This window comes from Eurosta solidaginis, chromosome 3, assembly GCF_040869045.1.
Source record: "Eurosta solidaginis isolate ZX-2024a chromosome 3, ASM4086904v1, whole genome shotgun sequence".
Lineage (NCBI taxonomy): Eukaryota > Metazoa > Arthropoda > Insecta > Diptera > Tephritidae > Eurosta > Eurosta solidaginis.
In genome coordinates this window covers 27,057,081-27,081,841 of record NC_090321.1, presented here as the reverse complement: position 1 = coordinate 27,081,841, position 24,761 = coordinate 27,057,081, and positions in this window count along the sequence as shown.

The window sequence follows — 24,761 nt, the reverse complement described above, 5'->3', positions numbered from 1 at the left end:
GAGGCTTTCTTCGCTCTCTCTCTTCCACATGGGGTTTCCATAAGAACTTACTATCTAGTACAACTCTTAGATATTTTTTGCTGTAGAGTTATCCCTCCAAGTTAATGCTTAGTCCAATTAAGGACCTTATATTTTTCTACTTCTATTGCTCTGGCATGTGCATCCCGAAGCGAAGTCCTTAAGTCCTTTGCATAGATCGTATTAATATCGTTAAACTTCGATTTTTCTCACTACGTATTACTACTATTCATATAAAAAAAGTCAAAATGAACCACAAATAATATTAGATTACCAATTATTAATTTAATTGCGGAATTTATTATACTTGATTTATTCGATATATAAATTCAGCTCAATTATGCAGAAAATTAACAAAATTCCTGTGGCAACTAAAATCAATAAAATTAATTTACTGTGATTTCCCATTGAGATGAATACGAGCATATACGAATAATAAAGATTTGCCCAATTTGTCTGTTGCATTGAATTGTTGTTCTTAATTAAGATTCACGTATGTATGCATGTTTGTTTGTTTGACCTCACAAATTCGCTTATGACTGAGATTATTGCATATATTTTGTGGTCAAGCATGAGAAAATATATCTTAAACAATTTAAAATCTGCAAAGCTATTTAATACCTTAAATGACATGAAGGGTTGACTGAGCCCACGAACGATATTGCAAGATATTTTTAAGCACACATCATCTTGGCATACACAAATTTAGAACGACATAACAAGTTAAATATATTATACAAGTTGTTCAATTTAGTGATTAGTACTTTACTCAGGTTATCAAATCATAACGTAAAACAATTCGTAATCATTAAACGAACATTAGTCAAAAACCAGTATATATATAAAATAAACAAATTAAACAAAACTAAGAAACATTGACGATATTCTGAAACATTCACAATATCGTATGAAACGTTAATTTAATATATCTTTAATAAATAACTACTGTAGCGAATCAAATGAAGTTCTCGATAATTCTGCGCGCTCTCCTATCGTTCGAATCACTAAACTGTCTAATAAATATACTTAAATGTTCTGTTAATAAAATGCTCTTTATTTCCAGCACTACTCTGGTAGTAGAACGGCTTAACTGAAATTATACGCGTACTTCATTTAAAATGCTTTAAAATCAAACAGACTAATAAGACTGCGCCGATTTTTTATCTCTCAGCTCCTCCCCCAGGATCAAGACTTTCACGAACAGCCTTCTCGATAAGTTGCTTATTTACTTTTCTCATCTGCTGCATCTCATATTAGCTGTTGTCTTCTATGTTTATGTGTGAGTAATGCTATCGATACTCTTAGCTGCTGTGTTCACGTGTGCTGTTTTTCCATCCACTTAATTTGCTGCTGTGGTTGTATAGCATTAACTTACTAGCGGCATAGTGACCTTTCCAAACTGCTAATGTTTGTCACACTACTGACAAAAAATTCACCATATGTGTGCACTTAACGGTTAACTCTCTAGATTCTGAAAAAAATTATAATTTGCCTCAATCCTTCCTATAAATATCTCCCACTGATACTACTATGTTTATTCCTTCCAAGTATTTTTCTTTTTTTGCTATTATTGAAATCGCAATTTATTCATTTACGGTCATTAAACAACTTGTCGTGGTGACCCAAATTAAAGTGGTCGATATGCGTACGTTCATTCAGTGAAATCTATAAGCTACTCTTTCGCGATTTTTGTACAATACTACAAAGCATTAAAGTACTCATATGATTTGTGTTCGCACGAGTATATCACATATTTGAACGGTTAGTTATACACTTATATGTATGAGCTAGTTAAGCCAAGTACATGTGTGTGGTCTGCTGAAAGTTCTCACGAAGCAATCTGGATATGTGCAAGATTTATATAGCAAAGACATATAAATCATTTTATTTGCATAAGGTATAAGCGATAAAACGGGAGGAAGATTTTTTATTGTGGATGCATTCAAAAATTAATTCGAAATTAATAATATTGGACACGAAATATCAGACATACAATTGCTGCTCTTGTTATTTATTTAAAAAAGAAAAATATGTAAATAATATAACTTCTTCAATCGTCACAGAAAGTTCGAATTAATTCGTTTTAATATGCAGTGTTGTATCATAATAATAATAGTGATTTCGAGCGATATAATCCCATGATGATTAAAGTCTCTTCTCCTCATGGTAAGGCATCATATGATCCTTAAACCGGTCTTTTGGAAGTAGTTTTCAAAAAAATCACTGGAATGTAATGACTAGAAAATTATGGGTAGAAGTTTTTGGATAAAAAAACTATGTGAAATACATATGATCTAAGCCACTAAAAATTTTTGATATCACGCCACGCAAACTGAGAGCGTCTTTAATTTTGCGGAGCCTACAGTTTTAATGCCGGCTACAAAGGACATTCACTACATCCAAGTTTTTATATCGGATAAAAACATCGCTTGATTTTAAGTCATAATATTCAAAGTCACACGATAAAAGTGTGTATTGTCTATCAAGCGTTCTAATGATAGGAAATTTTATGAAAATCACCGCCACCCAGTAGTTCGAAATTTGTAATGTGGATGTGTTTTGATAAGAAATTATTTGACATGAAGGAAATCATATGATAAAGAGACAAGTTAGATGATATATAACATCATATGACAATATAATATCATATGATATAACGACGCGACTTCACACTACGTAGGCCACCGAGTCTATTTGATAGTATCATAAAACTAGGGAAAAAACATTATATCATATGATATAATGGTGTGATATAACAGTAAAGAGTAAATTTATAATGCTTTAAGGTCTTATATAGATCATATCTTTTGCTATAAAGAAAAAAACTGAAAATATTAAAATTAAAAAAAACTTCTGGTAGTATCATATGATAAATACAAGTTAGATGATGGTAAAATATTTACCTAAAGCTACAATCTTCTTGAATCATCCAATAGAGGATCACTTAATTTGAGATTATAAAATTAATACCATCGAAATGAAGACATAAAATCGTACGATACAATTGCATATATAGTATAAAATCATATGATAAAACGATGCGACATTTAAGAACGAAGCATGTAATAAAGCTATCATAGTAAGCGGGATATTTGAGAAAAAGTGATATTTGTGAATTTTGACCTTGATTACCTAACAGTGAGCAGTTGGCCTACGCTGGTAGGTATGTACACATTCAAAGTACACACTAGCACTGCACTTTGCCATCTTTCACTATCAGATTTCACTAAAACTACTTGTGTACCAAATATTTGACTAGTCTCAAATTGCTTTACTTCACTTGCAGGTACATCAAGTTAAATGATGATATCTTTCCATCATCGCACTAACATGCATACTCGGATATTTCACTGCTTAAATTATAAAAAGTACGTTGAGGATTAATAATTTCACTTTCAAATGTCTGCCACTACGTCTGTCATGCCATATGCTCACGTGCACTCTCAACTCCATTCCGGCATTTTGTGCACAAAGGCGCTTGCCGCTGCCTCCACAAAAAGCTGAATCCTCCTTTTTTTACTAGTTGTAGCTGCCACTTAAAAAACACAATTTGACCGCTTATCGCAGTGATTAATCGTTGGAAACACGCTAGCCAAATGACTAGCACAACAATAAAATCCACAAATGCTCCCGCGCTACAAAATAGATAACCGAAATAAATATATACAACAAATTAAAAAAATTTACCACATAAAATATTTAATGGAATGCAATACCACTAATGAACAGCTAAAAGCATCTAAGACATTTATTGACATCACATGCACAACGTAGTCTTAGTGATGGCAACAACAGTGACATGCATTGCATGTAGGCAAACTTTTATTTTTTTTATTGTGATTAATTGCACCTAACTTTACGACATTTGCATTGACGTCGAAAAAATGTATGTATGCGGGTAAACAAAAACCTACTACTACTCTACCCTACTAAAAAAAAAACTGGGTTATCTCGAGAGCTCAACTGAATTTTGGCCTCAGCAGTTCAGTGTTCTTCGGTTTCTGCAAAGAAACCTTTTCGTGTGATCTATTACTTACTTTACTTTCGGGCTATACTGGGTAATTTTCTGAAAAATGTGTGACTATTCCAAATACGTCAAAATACTCTACTTTCGCTAACGCCCGCGCACTTCTCAGGCGTCCTAGGGCAACCAAAAGAACAAACCTAATATTTGGTCAATAACTAAGAAAACCAATGAATGCTGATAGCTGATTTGTATAATTCAAGTACAGAAATTTATTTTCTTATCTTTGAAACTCTCATTTTTTAAAAGCATGTATTGTTTGTTAAAAGAATTAGTTAATTTGTAAGCGGAAGTTTTTGTTCAAAGCAGTGCCTATGTATGTACATTAACCTGGGTCAATTTGTATGGACGAAAGTGAACTGATATCGCGCCATCGAATTTTCGGTAGGATTTGGACTCTGGAAAAAAAGTTCCACTACGCATACCCAAAAAAATAATTTTAGAGTCTGCCTCATGAAAAAACCTTAATAATCAAAAAAAAAACACCAAAAAAATTCGCAGTGGAATTTTTTTTCCTGAACCCAAATCCTATCGAAAAATCGATGGCGCGATATCGGTTAATAAATCAACCTAGTCTAATGTACATACATATATGCTTTCTTTTATTTATTTTCCGCCAACATTGATTTCACTTTTAATTTCACTTTTTTCTTATGTGTTGAATTTTTATTGGCTGCCACAAATGTGATAAAAACAAGAAAAAAGTGAAGAGTTTGACCCTTTTCATGAACAACATTGATTAGCAAGATCTATTTTAACGCGAAAGACAAAAAAGAAAACTCTATATACTGCAGCTTAAAACCTTTTCCAGCCAAATTGATGAGATTTCAAAAGCTATTGCATTGATTGATTGCTACTAAACATGAAATAAAAAATGAAGCTAATTTAATTTCATTGCAATTTGATTTTTGGATTCTGCAAAACCCTCACGAAAAATTAACACTTACACACAAAAAAATTTAATGTAGTGTTTACACTTTTCGGAGTAATATTGAAACTTGTGAACAGCAAGCCGCGGTGGTGTGTTGGTAACGTGATCCGCCTTTTAAACCGAATGTCCTCGTCTCAACTCCCCGCCGAAGCAACAACGCCCTTTTTTTAAATATTATTAGTTTAAATTATAAATTCTGTTTATTAGAATGGATTTTTTGAGCACTTCACGAAAGCAGTTCATTCACATTATTTTGGTTTTTATATAGAACAACACCAAAAAGTGTGGTTTTAAAACCGACATTTTTTTGTGTGTAGTTAACACTAAGATTTATATGTTTCGCATTCTCATTATTTTTAAATTTAATGAGACTTTCCTTTTTAAATTAATTAATTAAAATGTTAGTGTATCTGATAACTTGACTGGTGGTGGCTGTGTAAAAATTATTTGATTTTTAAAAACTAATGGATTTACTAAATGCTTTTGGAAATAGAAAGAGTTGAAGTTTTGATGAAAAAAGATGTGGATTTTAAAACTGATGTAGTATCACCTGCTTCAGTGTTTTCCTTTCACATGAAATGCTTATCTAATAACAACAAGTAAGGACGGGACTGTCTTCGGTTGTCCGAAGACTTCATACCTTTCATGAATGGGGCTGAACAATAATCTTGTCCCGTTCGTAACCTCCAAATAATCGGATGTATAAGATAAGAAACATATAGTGAACAGATGTACATACCTAAACGATTTTTAAGATAAATATAAAATAAAAAATGCCAAAAAACCCCCTTATCTGAACGATCGGTTGTATGGGATATATATTGTATATAGCTCCTATCGAAATGATATTTACAGGAAATCTTCTATGATATATTAGAATAAATATCACCAAGTTTAACGTTTTTATATTGGAAATTAAGGGAGAAATGGCCAAAAACCTTTCTATCTGAACGATCGGTTGTATGAGATATATACTATATTTATAGCTCTGATCAAAGTGATTTTTTCAGAAAATCTTCTATGATATATTAAAATATATATCACAGAGTTTCACGATTATACTTTCTAAACTAAGGGGGAAATGGCCAAAAACCTTTTTTATATTGGAAACTAAGGCAGAAATGGCAAAAATCTTTCTATCTGAACGATCGGTTGTATGGGATAGGTATATGCTATATACATATAGCTTCGATCAAAGTCATTTTTTCAGGAAATCTTCTATAATATATTAGAATAAATATCACCAAGTTTAACGTTTTTATATTGGAAGTTAAGGGAGAAATTGCCAAAAATCTATAGAATGAACGATCGATTGTATGGGATATATACTATATATAGCTCCGATCAAAGTGATTTTTTCAGAAAATCTTCTATGATATATTAAAATATATATCACCGAGTTTCACGTTTATTCTTTCAAAATTAAGGGAGAAATGGCCAAAAATCTTTCTATCTGAACGATCGGTTGTATGGGATATAACTATATATAGATCCAATCAAAGTAATTTTTCAGGATATCTTCTATGATATATTAGAATATATATCCTAGCGGATCCGACAAATGTCTAATATAATACAAAAATACATCCTTGTGCCAAATTTCATTGAGATATCTCAAATTTGAGGGACTAGTTTGGGTTCAAACAGACAGATGGACGGACAGACGGACATGGCTATATCAACTCAGTTCGTCGCCCTGATCAATTCGGTATACCTAATGGTGAGGCTATCTTCTATATTTCCCAACGTTACAAACATCGGACCAAATTTAATATACCATTTCATGTTCATGAAAGGCATAAAATTCGTACTTAAAATAATACTAATAAACCCAATTCATGACATACCTACACTGAAAGAAAACAAGTTAGAAGGCTGGGTTCGGGTGTAACCGAACATTACATACTCAGCTGAGAGCTTTGGATACAAAATAAGGCAAAATTACCATGTATGAAAATGAACCAATGGTAACCCGGGAATGTATTTGTATAACATGTTTATCAAATGGAATGTATTAAAGAGTATTTTAAAAGGGAGTGGGCCATAGTTCTATAGGTGGACGCCATTTAGGGATATCGCCATAAAGGTGGAACAGAGCTGACTCTAGAATGTGTTTGTACGATATGGGTAGCAAATTAAAGGTATTAATGAGGGTTTTAAAAGGGAATTTCAACCACTATTGGGAGGTTTACATTTGTAAACCACTAAGTAATGCTAATTGAAAAATGTTTATTGTTTTTTTCAAAAAAACGCACATCGTTTTGGCTTTGCAAAATTTGACATATATAACATTCCGTTTAAACAAAACCGGCACACTCGTGCCGCTGGCATTGTACCGACGATATGAGAAGGCGTTTTTGAGATACCGAACAAAATGGGGACCGGGGTGACCCAGAACATCAGCTACCGGGTACCGTTAATTTATTTATATATGTAATACCACGAACAGTATTCCTGCCAATGATTCCAAGGGCTTTTGATATCGCCCTGCAGAACTTTTTCATTTTCTTCTACTTAATATGGTAGGTGTAACACCCATTTTACAAATTTTTTTCTAAAGTTATATTTTGCGTTAAAACAAATGCAACCAACACGTGTCATCCCTTTTTTCGTGTTTGGTATAGAACTATGGCATTTTTTTTTTTATTTTTTCGAAATATTCGATATCGAAAAAGTGGGTGTGGTCATAGTCGGATTTCGCCCATTTTTAACACCAAGATAAAGTGAGTTCAGATAAGTACGTGAACTAAGTTTAGTAAAGACATGCCGATTTTTGCTCAAGGTATCGTGTTAACGGCCGAGCGGATAGACAGGCGGTCGACTGTGTATAAAAACTGGGTGTGGCTTCAACCGATTTCGCCCATTTTCACGGAAAACTGTTATCGTCATAGAAGCACAAATTTCACAAGGATTGGTAAATTTTTGTTCGACTTATGGCATTAAAAGTATTCTAGACAAATTAAAAAGGGAAAAGGGCGGAGCCACGCCCATTTTGAAATTTTCTTTTATTTTTACTGGCGTTGCCAAATTACAGCTTGCAAAACTTTTAAAATACCTTATTTTAAAAGTGGGAGGTGCCACGCCCTTTGTCCAAAATTTTATTAATTTTCTATTTTCCGTTATAAGGTCAACGCACCTGCCAAGTTTTATCGCTTTATCGGTCTTTAGTAATGAATTATAGCACTATCTCGGTTTTTCGAAATTTTCGATATCGAAAAAGTGGGCGTGGTTATAGTCCGATTTTGTTCATTTTTAATAGCAATCTGAGATGAGTACCCAGGCGGGTTAGGGGATCAGAATATACCCGCGGTAGGTATGCCTGTCGTAAGAGGCGACTAAAATACCAGATTCAAGGGGCTGTGTAGCGCAACCTTTCAGGTTGCCAGCGCAATATATAGCTTCTCCAAACCCAATTGTCAACCTCACCTATCCGCGGCGAATCCTGTTTCACTAACAGACGAGGCTCTGGCGACCCCAAGCTCCTCATGGAACTTGGGGGTAAGGAGGGAGGGAACGGCCTGAAGGTTTAACGCGGCCACATAAATCGTTCCCGAGATGGTCGGGCTAGCACCTTAATGGTGCTATGGTACCGGAGCGTACCGGATTTGTTTCCGGCAAAGGACCATCACATCGATAACACTCCCCAAAGTCTTCGGGGAGCAACCTTATCGCTACAACAACAACAACAACATGAGTACCCAGGAAATTACATACCAAATTTCATTAAGATACCTCAAAAATTACTCAAGTTATCGTGTTTACGGACAGACGGACGGACGGACCGACGGAGCGACGGGCGGACATGGCTAAATGAATTTCTTTTATCTCCCAGATCATGTCGATATATAGAAGTTTATATCTATCTCGATTAGGTTATGCCATTACGGATTACCGTTTTGCGAAAAAAATCAATGTACTCTGTGTCCTCTGCTTGGACGGGAGTCCAAGGAAACTTACAGCGGTGGACAAGAGTGAGAAGGGTGTTAGAGGCATTGGTTGTACATTGCAATTAAAGAGATGGTAGGTGACATGTTGTCACACATTACAAGCAATACATAAATTATGTATATCGGTGTTGAATCTGTATACGTAAGAGTTTGACCTGTTAAAGTACCCTGATCGAAGTTGAGCTAGAGTGACGCGCGGCTCCCTATTGAGAATGTCCTCTTCTGTGGGTTCTGGGTATTTATCATTAATAACGGGGTTCGCCGGGTAATCACTGGGATAAAGATCCGACGCCCATTAATGGATATCAATGAGGATCTCTTTGTGTTTTTTACTTCATACGGTTCTGTTTTCAGGTGCCGTATTTCCTCATAATACTTGAGGAGATGATTTCTAAAGCCCCTGGGAGGTGTGGTCTCTTCAATCAGATGTCTGTTGGGATGCCAAGGTTTCAACAGACACTATATGTTTAGGTTCATTCCATTTCAAGTCACCCAGTCCGCGCAGGACATGGCTTTTGATATTGATGAAATTTTAATATGTTGTTTTTTGGTCAAAATAATGAAACACGTGTTTTTTTGTGCCTCATAAAAATTTTTTTCGGATTTATTTTTATTTATTTAATTGAATTCCATAAAATGCAATCGATATTTTATTAACCTATTTTTTCAACTGTCAATAACTTTGTCAAAAATTAACCGATTCTCATGATTTTGTCTTTGAAATATTCATTATTATATTTACTTTTATATAACTTTATAAACAATTGCATATAGTTAAAAAAAAATGTATGACTTTTTTCAAAAATTAATATTTCAAAAAAAACTTATTTTTTTTTTTTTTTTTGCTAATCTTTTTCTATACTGAGTAAACAACATATATTTCAACTTGGCTAAATGCCCATTAGCCAAAATTCGTTGTTTCCGAAATATGATTTTTTGAATATCAAACTTTTTTTCGCCATATTTGACCCGGCCTATGAAAAGATGGCTTATGACTCAAAAAAAAAAAAAACAAAAAGAAGACTACTACGAAACTGAAGAAATGCATTGCTTATCTTTAACAGCTGTTTCTCGCAATTTCTTTTTTGAGTCATAAGCCACCTTTTCATAGGCCGGGTCACATATATTCATGCAATACATATCATCATACAACGAAGTCAATGCCAAATGCTTAAAATTAATAAAAATATCACATTTATTATTGAAAACATTCATTTGTTGTTATTTTTCAGAATTACAGTGATTTTGTAGTAAATCGGCGGCAAGTGATATGCAAATATGCCGGAATTTAGCATTTCTTTTCTCTTCCTACAGGATAAATGCTTCATTGTGAGGGTGGTGTTCGGGGGACATAAAAAGACAGCCCGTATCGGTTCTGGGAGCGGTATTTTGGCAAGCATTATTTTCTTCCAGTGAGTGACCTTTAGGCTTGGCGACCATATCGGGGACGTTTAGCATGCAATCAGCAGGCCAATTGCTTTGTAAGTCCTGCGGGCAAGAGATTTAAAGATTTTGTTACGGCTCTGTATTTTAGGTACAATTACGTTTGCATGCTCACCAAAATATAGATTCTGAAACGTCACACCCAATATATTTGGATGTAAAACAGTCGGTAGCGTAATGCCAACGACGTGAATGTCCAATATGGTCGACATTTGCAGTGTCCATGTTGTAAATAAGGTCGCCGATGATTTGGTCGGTAACAATGTCAGATTTCTCGAGGCGAAAAAACTGGAGAGATCAGAGAGACAGCTTTTTATTTTATTAGAAAGCTCGTCGAAGTGTGGACCTGGACCTGTGGCCATTATTGTGCAGTCATCGGCGTAGGATTCAATTATGATTTCTTCTGGGTTTGAAGGTAGTTTCGATATGTATGTATAAGTTAAACAAAAGCGGGAATAGGACACCACCCTGTGGTAGCCCTTGTTTATTTCTACTGGGCTTAGATGTTATCTTCCTGAAATGCACCGATTTTTTCCGACAGTTAATTTGCGGCCCACCTTTGGAGACTTGGGGGAAGTCTTGAAGTACCGTGCCAAGATTGAGTAAATCAAAAAAAACCGATAAAACCCTGCAGTTAGCCTCCACAAGACACACCGTGTGTAGACCCTGTTAGAATTCATATACCATGCCATTTCATCATTATTTATTCAACACCTTCAAGCGTCAAAATATTAATAAAATTAATGAAAATATAAAAACAAACTTAAAGTTTATTTAGTTATAAGCAAACAATATCTGCCTAAATTTAGATGCATACAGGCAGGCAGATACATTTTTTATACTCAGCTGAGCAGAGCTCACAGAGTATATTAACTTTGTTCGCATAACGGTAATCCGTAACGGCATAAACTAATCGAGATAGATATAGACTTCTATATATAAAAATGATCTGGGCGAAAAAAGAAATTTATTTAGCCATGTCCGTCCGTCCGTTAACACGATAACTTGAGTAAATTTCGAGGTATCTTGATGAAATTTGGCATGTAGGTTCCTGGGCACTCATCTCAGATCGCTATTATAAAGAACGAAATCGGTATAACCACGCCCTCTTTTTCGATATCGAAAATTTCGAAACACCGAAAAAGTGCAATAATTCATTACCAAACACGAATAAAGCAATGAAGCTTGGTAGGTAAGTTGACCTTATGACGTAGAATAGTAAATTAGTAAAATTTTGGACAATGGGTGTGGCTCCGCCCTTTTTAATTTAATTCGTTTAGAATACTACTGCCATAAGTCGAACAAAAATTGACCAATCGTTGTGAAATTTGGTAGGGGCATAGATTCTATGACGATAACTGTTTTCTGTGAAAATGGGCGAAATCGGTTGAAGCCACGCTCAGTTTTTATACACAGTCGACCGTCTGTCCTTCCGTTCGGCCGTTAACACGATAACTTGAGCAAAAATCGATATATCTCTACTAGACTTAGTTCACGTACTTATCTGAACTCACTTTATCTTCGTATAAAAAATGGCCGAAATCCGACTATTTTTTTTTTTTTTTTTCATTACATTCACACGCATAATTTGTGCATCCACAACTGTGCCAACATCATAACACTCCATGAAATACTGACATAATAACAATTAAAATCCGCTATCCGCTATGTGCCCGCATGACCTTCAACCATTAATTGCTTTAACATAAAATAAACGTGCCATACCATGTACTTGAGCGGTTTGGTTGGATAGCAAATTTTTTTTTGGATTTATGCACGCGCTTCGAGTGCTAAAAAAATCATTAAACTTTACTATTAATTGTACACACTTTAAAACATGGCTTAAGTGTTAAAATGTATGTAAGTGAACAATGTTTGATGGTGTGATTTATTTATTTTTATTGTAAAATGATACAAATATTACACTGTAGAATAATATAGCTCAATCAATAGTTGCAGTCAACTTTGTGGCGTATTGGCTCAAGGACGTTGGCCCATAAAAAACCACTAACATTTTTATGGGATTTTTTCAAAGTAAAGCAAGCCACAAATGCTTTACTTTGAAATATTTAATTGTTTCAACGCATATGCACTAGTTTGGCTTATGCTTTCACTTTTAGTTGGTAATTGTTTTTTTTTTAATTTTTATTAAATTATAATTTTTTTTTTTTTGCGATTAAAGTTAGTGTAAATATTAAACTACAAAAGGGTTTTAGGGTGAATACAAATTTTACAATATGTTGCACCTGTGCTATATTTATGCTTAAGCAAGTTTAAATTTCCGCATTTTTTTATTAAATTAAGTTAACATTTCAATTTAATTTCAATGCCAAATACTAATTTAAATTCGTCTAAAAGATTAATAGCATTTTCTAGTAAGTGTATCAAGCTTATGAAGAATTGAGGATTGGCTATGAAAATTAATAAGAATTTTAAATCACATAAACTCATTACAATTTTGTTGTTTTTTAAGGTTGAAGAATGGTTACAAAAAATGTTTACATTTGCTTGGTAGAACAATGCTGTAAGAAAGAAGAATTCATTAAAAAAACTCTACAAAAATTTAAGTGGTTGTATAGGCTCCTTTTTATTTATTGCCGGCTTAAATACTCGAGCGCTAGGTCGAAATGAATTATTAAGGAAGCGGCACAATGCAATTTTTCATATACAGTGATACATATTTGTTTAAATGCACTTTTAATTTTAATTTTACCACTTTGGCTTTCTTTTGTTTATGCATTCATAACAACAAATACTAGCCCATATTCTTTGTTCATCTAGCGGAAATTCGAATTGACTAAAAAACCTGTTTTCATTGTTGTTGTTGTACTTTTGTCATCAAATACTATTACAAATAGGTGCATATTTGTTTAAACACAGCAACTTTATTTTTAAATATTTATTCATTTATTAAATTTTTACCAATTAATTGGTCCTCCATTTTTATACTCAGTTGAGCAGAGCTCACAGAGTATATTAACTTTGTTCGCATAACGGTAATCCGTAACGGCATAAACTAATGGAGATAGATATAGACTTCTATATATCAAAATGATCTAGGCGAAAAAAGAAATTGATTTGACCATGTCCGTCCGTCCGTCCGTGAACACGATAACTTGATTAAATTTTGAGGTATCTTGATGAAATTGGGTATGTAGGTTTCTGGGCGCTCATCTCAGATCGCTGTTTAAAATGAACGAAATCGGACAATAACCACGCCCACTTTTTCGATATCGAATATTTCGAAAAACCGAAAAAGTGCGACAATTCATAACAAAAGACAGATAAAGCGACCAAACTTGGTAGATGAGTTGAACTTATGACGCAGAATAGAAAACTAGTAAAATTTTGGACAATGGGCGTGGCACCGCCCACTTTTAAAAGAAGGTAATTTAAAATTTTGCAAGCTGTAATTTGGCAGTCGTTGAAGATAACATGATGAAATTTGGCAGGAACGTTACTCCTATTATTGTATGTACGCTTAATAAAAATTAGCAAAATCGGAGAAGGACTACGCCCACTTTAAAAAAAAATTTTTTTAAAGTAAAATTTTAACAAAAAATTTAATATCTTTACAGTATATAAGTAAATTATGTCAACATTCAACTCCAGTAATGATGTGGTGCAACAAAATACAAAAATAAAAGAAAATTTCAAAATGGGCGTGGCTCCGCCCTTTTTCATTTAATTTGTCTAGGATACTTTTAACGCCATAAGTCGAACAAAAATTAACCAATCCTTTTGAAATTTGGTACGGGCATAGATTTTATGACGCTAACTGTTTTCTGTGAAAATGGGCGGAATCGGTTGATGCCACGCCCAGTTTTTATACGCAGTCGTCCGTCTGTCCTTCCGCATGGCCGTTAGCACGATAACTTGAGCAAAAATCGACATATCTTTAATGAACTTAGTTCACGTGCTTACTTGAACTCACTTTATCTTGGTATGAAAAATGACGAAATCTGACTATGACCGCGCCCAGTTTTTCGATATCGAAAATTACGAAAAATGAAAAAATGCCATAATTCTGTACCAAATACGAAAAAAGGGATGAAACATGGTATGGTAATTGGATTATTTTATTGACGCGAAATATAACTTTAGAAAAAACTTTATAAAATGGTTGTGACACCTACCATATTATGTAGAAGAAAATGAAAAAGTTCTGCAGGGCGAAATAAAAAACCCTTAAAATCTTGGCAGGTATTACATATATAAATAAATTAGCGGTATCCAACAGATAATGTTCTGGGTCACCCTGGTCCACATTTTGATCGATATCTTGAAAACGCCTTCACATATACAACTACCACCACTCCCTTTTAAAACTCTCAATAATGCCTTTAATTTGATACCCATATCGTACAAAATCATTCTAGAGTCACCCCTGGTCCACCTTTATGGCGATATCTCGAAAAGGCGAACACCTATAGAACGAAGGCCCACTCCCTTTTAAAAATACTCATTAACACCTTTCATTTGATACCCATATCGTACAAACACATTCTAGAGTCACCCCTGGTCCACTTTTATGGCGATATTTTGAAACGGCATCCACCTATAGAACTAAGGCCCACTCCCTTTTAAAATACTCATTAACACCATTCGTTTGATGTCCATATTGTACAAACAAATTCTAGGGTCACCCCTGGTCCACCTTTATGGCGAAATCTCGAATCGGCGTCCACCTATGGAACTAAGGATTACTCCCTTTTGAAATACTCATTAACACCTTTCATTTGATACCCATATTGTACAAACAAATTCTAGGGTCACCCCTGGTCCACCTTTATGGCGATATCTCGAAACGGCGTCCACCTATGGAACTAGGGATTACTCCCTTTTAAAATACTCATTAACACCTTTCATTTGATACCCATATCGTACAAACGCATTCTAGAGTCACCCCTGGTCCACTTTTATGGCGATATTTCGAAACGGCATCCACCTATGGAACTAAGGTCCACTCCCTTTTAAAATACTCATTAACTCCATTCGTTTGATGCCCATATTGTACAAACAAATTCTAGGGTCACCCCTGGTCCACCTTTATGGCGATATCGCGAAACGGCGTCCACCTATGGAACTAAGGATTACTCCCTTTTAAAATACTCATTAACACCTTTCATTTGATACCCATATCGTACAAACGCATTCTAGAGTCAACCCTGATCCACCTTTATGGCTATATCCCTAAATGGCGTCCACCTATAGAACTATGGCCCACTCCCTCATAAAATACTCTTTAATGCCTTTCATTTGATACGCATGTCATACAAACAAATTCCAGGGTTTCCCTCGGTTCATTTTCCTACATGGTTATTTTCCCTTATGTTGTCACCATAGCTCTCAACTGAGTATGTAATGTTCGGTTACACCCAAACTTAACCTTCCTTACTTGTTTTTTTTTTTTTTCATTACATTCACGCGCATAATTTGTGCATCCACAACTGTGCCAACATCATAACACTCCATGAAATTCTGACATAATAACAATTCAAATCCGCTATCCGCTATGTGCCCGCATGACCTTCAACCATTAATTGCTTTAACATAAAATAAACGTGCCATACCATGTACTTGAGCGGTTTGGTTGGATAGCAAATTTTTTTTTGGATTTATGCACGCGCTTCGAGTGCTAAAAAAAATCATTAAAATTTACTATTAATTGTACACACTTTAAAACATGGCTTAAGTGTTAAAATGTATGTAAGTGAACAATGTTTGATGGTGTGATTTATTTATTTTTATTGTAAAATGATACAAATATTACACTGTAGTATAATATGGCTCAATCAACAGTTGCAGTCAACTTTGTGGCGTATTGGCTCAAGGACGTTGGCCCATAAAAAAACCACTAACATTTTTATGGGATTTTTTCAAAGTAAAGCAAGCCACAAATGCTTTACTTTGAAATATTTAATTGTTTCAACGCATATGCACTAGTTTGGCTTATGCTTTCACTTTTAGTTGGTAATTGTTTTTTTTTTAATTTTTATTAAATTATAATTTTTTTTTTTTTGCGATTAAAGTTAGTGTAAATATTAAACTACAAAAGGGTTTTAAAGTGAATACAAATTTTACAATCTGTTGCACCTGCGCTATATCTATGCATAAGCAAGTTTAAATTTCCGCATTTTTTTATTAAATTAAGTTAATATTTCAATTTAATTTCAATGCCAAATACTAATTTAAATTCGTCTAAAAGATTAATAGCATTTTTCAGAAAGTGTATCAAGCTTATGAAGAATTGGGGATTGGCTATGAAAAATTAATAAGAATTTTAAATCATATAAACTCATTACAATTTTGTTGTTTTTTAAGGTTGAAGAATGGTTACAAAAAATGTTTACATTTGCTTGGTAGAACAATGCTGTAAGAAAGAAGAATTCATTAAAAAAACTCTACAAAAATTTAAGTGGTTGTATAGGCTCCTTTTTATTTATTGCCGGCTTTCATAATCGAGTGCTAGGTCGAAATAAATTATTAAGGCCGCGGCACAATGAACTTTTTCATATACAGTGATACATATTTGTTTAAACGCACTCTTAATTTAAATTTTACCACTTTGGCTTTCTTTTGTTTATGCATTCATAACAACAAATTCTAGCCCATATTCTTTGTTCATCTAGCGGAAATTCGAATTGACTAAAAAACCTGTTTTCATTGTTGTTGTTGTACTTTTGTCATCATATATTCAAAAATACTACTACAAATAGGTGCATATTCGTTTAAACACAGCAACTTCATTTTTAAATATTTATTCATTTATTCAATTTTTACCAATTAATTGGTCCTCCATTTTTATACTCAGCAGAGCAGAGCTCACAGAGTATATTAACTTTGTTCGCATAACGGTAATCCGTAACGGCATAAACTAATGGAGATAGATATAGACTTCTATATATCAAAATGATTTGGGCGAAAAAAGAAATTGATTTGGCCATGTCCGTCCGTCCGTCCGTCCGTGAACACGATAACTTGATTAAATTTTGAGGTATCTTGATGAAATTTGATATGTAGGTTTCTGGGCGCTCATCTCAGATCGCTGTTTAAAATGAACGAAATCGGACTACAACCACGCCCACTTTTTCGATATCGAAAATTTCGAAAACCCGAAAAAGTGCGATAATTCATTACCAAAGACGGCTAAAGCGATAAAAGTTGGTAGGTGCGTTAAACTTATGACGGAAAATAGAAAATTAGTAAAATTTTTGGACAAAGGGCGTAACACCGCCCACTTTTAAAAGAAGGTAATTTAGAAGTTTTGTAAGCTGTAATTTGGCAGCCGTTGAAGATATCAAGATGAAATTTGTCAGGAACGTTACCTCTATTACTATATGTATGGTAAATAAAAATTAGCAAAATCAGATGACGAACACGCCCACTTTAAAAAAAAATTTTTTTTTAATTCAAATTTTAACAAAAAATTTAATATCTTTACAGTATATAAGTAAATTATGTTAACATTCAACTCCAGTAATGATATGGTGCAACAAAATAAAAAAATTAAAGAAAATTTCAAAATGGGCGTGGCTCCACCCTTTTTAATTTAATTCGTCTAGAATACTTTTAATGCCATAAGTCGAACAAAAATTTACCAATCCATGTGAAATTTGGTAGGGCATAGATTCTATGACGATAACTGCTTTCCGTTAAAATGGGCGAAATCGGTTGAAGCCACCAGCAGTTTTTATACACAGTCGACAGTCTCTCCTTCCGCTCGGCCGTTAACAAGATAACTTGAGCAAAAATCGACATATCTTTACTAAACTTAGTTCACGTACTTATCTGAACTCACTTTATCTTGGTATAAAAAATGCCGTAATCCGACTATGACCACGCCCACTTTTTCGATATCGAAAATCACGAAAAATGAAAAAATGCCATAATTCTATACCAAATATCAAAAAGGAGATGAAACATGGTAATTGGATTGGTTTATTGACGCAAAATATAACTTTAGAAAAAACTTTATAAAATGGGTGTGACACTTACCATATTAAATAAAAGAAAATGAAAAAGTTCTGCAGGGCGAAATCAAAAGCCCTTGGACTCTTGGCAGGAATACTGTTAGTGGTATTACATATTTAAATGAATTAGCGGTACCCGACACATGATGTTCTGGGTCACTCTGGTCCACATTTAGGTCGATATCTCGAAATCACCTTCAAATATACAACTAAGGGCCACTCCCTTTTAAAACCCTCATTAATACCTTTAATTTGATACCCATATCGTACAAACACATTCTAGAGTCACCCTGGTCCACCCTTATGGCGATATCTCAAAAAGGCGTCCACATATAGAACTAAGGCCCACTACGTTTTAAATAATCATTAACACCTTTCATTTGATAATTCAACTGGGTATCGACTTGGATAAATTTTGCAGCACCATACTGCTTAATTCTTTCCAAACTTCTTTAATAGCCAAATTCAACTGTAATTGAGTTCTGTAAAGATGTCCGTGGACTTTTTGTCCATATATTTTGCTCTACAAAGTTCTTCTACCGGCTTCGAATCGGGACTGCATGCAGGCCACTTCATAAATGGAATGTTATGTTCTGCAAGCCATCTGAAAAACCCCTTAGAAACATGAATGGCAGCGTTATTCTGTTGAAAAATGCTGTCTTCATTCATTTTGCTATCTGAAAATCAAACGAGAGCATCGCCCGAGAACTCCTTATAAACTTTGGAGCTCATTTTAGGGGGTGCGAGGCATTTTTTGCTTTTCCTCTCAATAAAAATTCCGCCCATATCATAATGCTCTCACCGCCGAAGTGTGTTATTAACAAACGGACGTCATTGTTACGCACAATTAATTAATTAATTAATTATCATTACATTATACCATGCTATCTAGTAAATTGTGTTAGGGTACGGTACGAATGAAAATCAACGAATCATCTAGACTATTGCTTTGTAAGAGTGCTTAATTTTTTTTTATTTAGTTATACTATGATCAAATTTCTCTCCCCTTTTGCGCCGTACTCCTTTAATTTTTCCTACAAATTGGCGGAACGCGACCCATTGTGGATAAGACAAGGGTGATAACTTCTTCATAGACGTCAAAATTACAAATAGAATGGATCATCTGATTATTAATTGATTATCATTGTCTCATTCTGTATCTCTTTCTATCACCCGCTGCAGATAGCCGGCTTTATGCGCCATCATATTGAACACCCTGTCAAAACGTTGCCAAACGCTTAAAAGTAGCCATATTGAACATCCTGTCAGGCAGTTGACGGATAAGATATCACACTTCTTTTATCCACAATGACGCCACCTACATGTTTCATGCCGACTTCGAACGGCATCTGCATGACAGATACGTTTTCACTGAAAAGGTTTTCATGGCGACCACGCTTAGAAAAATTATTTTCTGACCGAACCCAGGATCTTTGGTTTAGTAGTTGGAGCTCGCTACCACCACCCGACGGCAGCCGCCGTTTTTATACATAGTAAATTTGCTACAAAAAATTCCATCTTCTTATATGGAGGATAAACAATTTCCTTTTTTTTCTATTCTACAATGAAATATCCTCCAAAAAGGGTAACTTTCCAGAATTTGTGTTCAGCATTGGTATATCGTTCGTAAATGCACCGATTCACCGTCATCTTACTCTATATGAGCCTGAATACAATAGAAAACCCCTTGAAGCGCTAAAAAATCACAAAATAATTCACAAATCAAAACTACTAAGTTCTTGCTTATTTAGTTGCAATTTGTTTATATATTCGCAGTTATCATCGTCTCAATTGTTTGTCTGCAAATTGCCTGCAAGTTTTTATATGTTTTTCTTCGTTTAAAAGCCAGTGTTGCACTCTTTTATATATTTCTAATTAATCCGCAATGCTGCACGAAATGCCACATAATAAATCACATTTTCTTTAAATAACCGCAACAAAAGCAATATGTCCTTATAAATATAGAAAGAAACCTCCGCTAACGAACACCTCTATTAGGCGGACACCTGCTTTGACCGAACAAAAGTTTGCTGACGGCGAGTGTCCGCCCAAAGGAGGTTTCACTGTTATTATGGTGAGCTATGTCATTTCATATTCTATATGCTTATAAAACTTGGTTTTTTAAAAGATGTAAACAAGTTTACCATGAAAACAGAGTTAAGCAAATAAGTTGTAATTCATTAAATAATTTATTAAAAAAGGAAAACTGAGCTCAGAAAAATTAAATTAAATAAAAATAAATGCAAGTAAGTTGCATTAAAATAATGTAACTGATATTTGAACTTGTACTGGAGTTCATATTGTTGTTATTGTAGCAGTGCTTCGCCACAATTCAATAGGTGCCACATCGATATCTGTTTCATAACATACCGATGAGTCGTCGAAAAAAATCGATTACAAATTGATAACACTCCGCTAACAAATTTATAACTTTTCTATAACAAATCGATAATTTTTTATAAAAAATCGATACCAACTCGATAAGAAATTGATAAATTTTCGATGATAAATCGACAACAAACCGATTAATGGGCGATAGCAAATAGCAAGGCTTCGATTCATAACTCATATATTAAGTTTTACAGCCGATTTTTTCTCAATAAATAACAAAATTATTGGTCATTTGTTGATTGAACGTAAAATATCGAGTAAATATGCACTATGTGTTAGATATTTAAAGAGCAATATTTGAATTGAATAGCGTATCGATAACCTGCATTGGAGCGTGTAAATTAGCAATAAGATGCGATAAGAATTTTCAACATAGCTGAACTTGCTTTTAATGCAACATCAAAAATAATATTTTTTTTACAAAGTATGCAAACGCACAAAGCTTTCAAAGTATTTGCATTAAAGGACGTGATTTCACAACCCCGTTCCGTGAGCGAAATCAACAAAGAGAACAATAGCAACGAACACCGCCAACGGACACTTGACGCGTATTTGAAGTGTCAATTACGCACGACTTTTAACTGCAAAAACGTACAAAGCGCAAAACGGTAATGTGCAATATGTGAATAAATTGTGTTCTCCTATGTGTATAAGTCGACGACAATAGCAAATGCCTGCATATATAATTTTGCATACTAAAATATGCACAAAAAATATCTTTAGTTTTCTTTGCAATAAAAAATTGTTTTTTTACAATCGCATCTCCGCAACTCTAGTGCATGTAATGGTTATGAATAAATGCAAAATATTTGAAACTACACAAATATGTGTAGCAAAGTGCGTGCAAAAAGTGGGGTTGTTTAACAAATTGCCAAGCTTTGGTATAACACACTAGATCTGGTGAGTATTCATTTCAAAGTTTCCCGAACTTCCTAAAAGCTTCAACTCCATCTAAAAAAATTGTGATCCCGATATATATACAAAACATGAAGTTCAGAGATACTTTACTAGTAGATAAAATCATTCGAAAACTCGTTCTAAGTTCTTCTATGAACTGGCGTTCTATTAAGCTGTAAATACGTATGCAAATACGTACATCTAATTCTAGAAGCGACAAATCAAAAACCTCAATTCCAAACTGGGCCCATATCATGTTATACGATCCGTGATCGAATATAATTTTTTAACCCTAGTGAAATAACTTACGTCTCTGAGACGTACGTCGTTTTAATTTTGCTCTCAGTCTCCCACAATCGGAGAGAGAGAACATTCTCATTCTCAGTTTTCTCACCTACAATACCAGCTTGCCAGTGGGGGGTGTTTTTCAATAGTAACTTTTTTGCTTGCTGAAATATATACCATTGTTTTTTAAAAATACGTCTAAGAGACGTATCGTTATCTTTTACGTGTCTACAAATTTTATATGTAAGTTTTGCCTAAAATGGTAATTTTAGCTAATATTTTTTTAAGTATATCTTAAAACAGTTAATTCATTCAATTCGAGTACAAAAAAGTTTATTTTATTTTAATTTTTTTGCTATAAACTGAGGTCTTTCGAAAAAGACTGATTTTTGTAAGGACAAGTCCAAGACAAGTCAAACTTAATTTTTAATATATTAAAAAAATAAAATTTTTCTTTAAAAAACATTTAAAACAAGCGAATATATATCAAATAAATGATTAAAAGAAAACAAAAAAAATGTAAGTTTTTTTTTATATCTTTAGGGCCCTTAAACTTGAACACGTCTCTCAGACGTACGTTATTTTGCTGGGGTAAAAAAATAACGTTATCTTTCTAGGGCTAAATCACCATAACACTAAAATGGTGATCATGAATGAGGTAATACGTAATATAAAGGTTGCAAGTACTTATTAGATTCATAAAAGGGGAAGTTCAGGATTTTGTGCAAATGGTCTGTCATCATTGTATTTGCAAATTGGTGTAGTATTTTTACACAAAACGCCAAAAAATTATACGCATAGCCGATGCGTTTGCTACGTTATGGCATTGACGCATCAAAAACCGTAGTTTATTTTTTTGTTTCAATTTTGCATAACAAATTATTAATTGTCAAAACGAAACAAAATATGCAAAGAAAAAATTTAACACGAAAAAAAGTTGTTCACGATCAGTAACTTTCATTTACTATAGCAATGTTTCCATTACCAAATACACAAAATTCCAAACTACATTAATGCATTGTCATTTTTATGAAAAGTTTGACAAATTCATATTTATCATGAGAGTGAGATTGGTTTTTCATACGTGATCGTATAACATAATACGGGTACTGAGCAGGACGAATCTCTAGCATTGTTATGGAATTAAAAGACACCAGAAGTTTTGGGACTCAAGAGGTTAATAAGCGCAATACAAAGCTGTATTGCTTCACAACTTCCGCAGCCCAATTATCAATCTGACCTACCCGAGAGGAATCCTGTTACGAATACGAATGTATTACACATATTATTGGCAGGCGAGTCTCTTTATCCAAGTTCCTTATGGAACTAGGGTTGTGGGGCAGGTTCAATGTGGTCACGTTGAGTCTTTCGCGAAATTTTCGGGCTTGTTTCTTTATGGTGGTTGTTACCAGAACGTACCGCATTCATATCCTGCAAAGGACCATCAACATGGATAAAACTCCCCAAAAACAAAACGAAACATGTAAGAAAGTATAAGTTTGGGTGAAACCAAACATTAAATACCCAGCTGTGCAGTTGAAACACTGTTGTTGTTTGCTTTGTGTGGTTAATGTGTTATAAGGCTGCGTTATAAGACCTTTAGGAAAAGTGGACGTGGTCTTCAACCGATTTTGACTTTCCTCACTGAGTCTATATAATTTGACAAGGATAGTACCTCTGCCAAATTTCAATGTAATATCTTTAACGGCTTTTGATTTACGGTGCCACGCCCATATTCTAAAAGTTTTTGGAATTGATGTTTTGTGTCACTAAACCAATACACCTAACAAATTTCATTAGTTTAGCGGTATTCGTTTTTGAATTATCGAATCTTTTCCATTTGTCTGAATTTTCGATATCGAAAAAGTGGGCGTGGTTATCGTCCGATTTCGCTCATTTTCAATACCAATCTATTCTGGGTCCAGATAAGCCCGTATATTTTGTGAAGATATCTCAATATTTGCGCAAGTTTACGTTTTATCGGACGAACAGACGGACGGATGGACGGACGGATGTGGATTCATCAAATTTTTTTCGATAGTGATGATTTTGATACATGGAAGTTTACATCTATCTCGATTCCTTTATACCTGTACAACCAACCGTTACACAATCAAAGTTATAATATCCTGTGTATACGTACAGCTGGGTATAATTACTCCTCAAACTTTCGGGGAGTGTCTTTAACGCTACAACAACAACAACAAAATTTCTACCAACTAACATTTAGGTCACAACAAAGTACATAGATAAATTACCGCCTTGAAAAGCAACTAAGATTTTTGATTTTCATTTAATTTTCTACATCTTTACACTCAAATACAATTTTGCAAGAAGAAAAAGTCTAAATATATATAAGTATACCAACTTACTACATACAAATCTACATACTTGCACGCATCTGCACGCACTCAATCATCGTTGGTGTATTGCACAAGGACTGACACTTTTGATAGCATCTCTCTGCACGCATTGGATGAATGGCATGGTAGTCGGTACCTTAGTTGTTGATTTTGCTTTTAGACGGTTAGATGGTCAGTAAGCGGCTAAATTGAAAAACTTAACTTAAGAAACACATACAATAAACAAACAAAAATGTTGTAATAAAAAAATCACGTTAACACAGTGCCGACCGAGGTGGCAGGCAATAGTAAGCAACCAGTTTGCATAGCCTAGTACCCCACTATGCGATTGGGCTCACATACATATGTATGTACGTACCTACTTATGTATATATGTATTTGGTACAAATGATGATACGTTCATACAGATGAACCTATGTTAGGTAAGGTTGAACTGTCCACAGTGTTGGCATAACTTGTTTGGCGACCAAACGGAAAAACCAACTGGAA